At 62.9% G+C, this 2,500-nt stretch overlaps 1 pseudogene; it reads left to right on the forward strand.

The window, feature by feature from the left end:
- The window catches only part of LOC126453778 (large subunit ribosomal RNA), a 7,965-nt pseudogene that overhangs the window by 1,800 nt on the left and 3,665 nt on the right, over window positions 1-2,500 (forward strand).

The raw sequence follows: 2,500 nt of genomic DNA on the forward strand, positions 1-2,500 counted from the left end.
CAGATCTTGGTGGTAGTAGCAAATACTCCAGCGAGGCCCTGGAGGGCTGACGCGGAGAAGGGTTTCGTGTGAACAGCCGTTGCACACGAGTCAGTCGATCCTAAGCCCTAGGAGAAATCCGATGTTGATGGGGGCCGTCATAGCATGATGCACTTTGTGCTGGCCCCCGTTGGGCGAAAGGGAATCCGGTTCCTATTCCGGAACCCGGCAGCGGAACCGATACAAGTCGGGCCCCTCTTTTAGAGATGCTCGTCGGGGTAACCCAAAAGGACCCGGAGACGCCGTCGGGAGATCGGGGAAGAGTTTTCTTTTCTGCATGAGCGTTCGAGTTCCCTGGAATCCTCTAGCAGGGAGATAGGGTTTGGAACGCGAAGAGCACCGCAGTTGCGGCGGTGTCCCGATCTTCCCCTCGGACCTTGAAAATCCGGGAGAGGGCCACGTGGAGGTGTCGCGCCGGTTCGTACCCATATCCGCAGCAGGTCTCCAAGGTGAAGAGCCTCTAGTCGATAGAATAATGTAGGTAAGGGAAGTCGGCAAATTGGATCCGTAACTTCGGGATAAGGATTGGCTCTGAGGATCGGGGCGTGTCGGGCTTGGTCGGGAAGTGGGTCAGCGCTAACGTGCCGGGCCTGGGCGAGGTGAGTGCCGTAGGGGTGCCGGTAAGTGCGGGCGTTTAGCGCGGGCGTGGTCTGCTCTCGCCGTTGGTTGGCCTCGTGCTGGCCGGCGGTGCAGGATGCGCGCGCCTGCGCGGCGTTCGCGCCCCGGTGCTTCAACCTGCGTGCAGGATCCGAGCTCGGTCCCGTGCCTTGGCCTCCCACGGATCTTCCTTGCTGCGAGGCCGCGTCCGCCTTAGCGTGCTCCTCCGGGGGCGCGCGGGTGCGCGGATTCTCTTCGGCCGCCATTCAACGATCAACTCAGAACTGGCACGGACTGGGGGAATCCGACTGTCTAATTAAAACAAAGCATTGCGATGGCCCTAGCGGGTGTTGACGCAATGTGATTTCTGCCCAGTGCTCTGAATGTCAACGTGAAGAAATTCAAGCAAGCGCGGGTAAACGGCGGGAGTAACTATGACTCTCTTAAGGTGGCCAAGTGGCGGCGGTGTGGCTGCATCCGGACTTGGCTTTTCGAAGTGCGGTCTTGATGTAGTCGTGCTGCTGCTGCGAGGTGCCTTCCTTGGGTTATAGTTACAGGGAGAGTGATGCGCAATACATGGGCCTAGCCCTCTTAGCCTCTCCTCTCCTGCGGTCTTCTCCCCTTCTCGTGGGCCCGCTGATTTTCGCAGAGTGGAAGACCGCACCAGGGGCTTGGGGGGGTTACCAGCCCCCCCTCGCATTATCCCTTTATAGTTGGGGGCAGCCGACAAGAAACAAGAGATGGTGGCCCTTCCGCTGAAGGTGCCACCCCAGCTACCCCAGCACCTATCCGGCCAACCGGCCGTAACGAAAATGCGATAGTTTGTGTAGCTCCCTTTGCTTGCAGTGAGTGCCACCGCACTTTTACCACGAAGAACGGTCTCGGGGTCCATCGCCGCCGCCAACACCCTGCGGCCGCCAACGCTGAGATCGTGACGGAGAGGCAACGCGCGAGGTGGACGGAGGAAGAAGTCCTGTCGCTCGCCAAGGCAGAGGCCGAACTGTTCCTTGAGAGGGACGCCCGGTTCTTCTTTGTAAATCAAGAACTTACCAGGATGTTCCCCGACCGAACGCTTGAGGCAATCAAGTGCCGACGGCGGCAAGCTGCCCACAAGCAGCTTGTCCGCCAATTCATGGAGGCACTTGAGATCGGTCGGGGTGAAGAGCCGGCGTCCCGCCGTGGAGCAGCGAGCTCGCTGCCTGACGCGGGCGAGGCCGCTGCGCCGCCCGTCGACGCAGCCGAGGACTTCGCGGCCGACACCACCGGGCCGCCGCCGGAGGGGCCGACTGACGCCGCCATCTGGGAGCATCTGGCGGGGCTACCTGCTTCCGCCCAGCGTTTCTCTGCCCTGGATCGAGTCATTGGTCTGGGGCGGGGCACGCCGCCCGATGTCATCCTGGGCATGCTCCCGGATGCCCTTGCGTCGGTCGGGTCCAGGGGGGAGAGTTCGATCACCAGGACACAGCGGCCGCGCCAACCATCCAAGCGGCCGCCTGCCGCCCCGCCGCTGCAGAAGCGCAAGCGGCGCCGCTGGGAATATGCGCGGACACAGGACGCCTTCCGTAGGTCGCGTGCGCGTTGCGTGCGCGGCTTGCTGGACGGCACCCTGCTGCAGCCGCCACCCGACATCCCCGGTCTGCTGGACTTCTGGGCGGACCTCTTCACGAAGAAGCCGATCTCCACCGCCGGCTTCATCCGTGACCGCCTTCTCCCGCACTCGGAGCCTGTCGCTCCTGAGTGCCTATGGGGGCCGGTCACACGTGAGGAGGTCGCTGCTGCCTTGCCGCCCAGGGGATCGGCAGCCGGGCCGGACGGCCTGACTCCAGCGGAGCTGCGGCGCCTGCCGCATGAAGTCCTGGTGAAA

This window comes from Schistocerca serialis, unplaced genomic scaffold (assembly GCF_023864345.2).
Source record: "Schistocerca serialis cubense isolate TAMUIC-IGC-003099 unplaced genomic scaffold, iqSchSeri2.2 HiC_scaffold_960, whole genome shotgun sequence".
Taxonomy (NCBI): Eukaryota; Metazoa; Arthropoda; class Insecta; order Orthoptera; family Acrididae; genus Schistocerca; species Schistocerca serialis.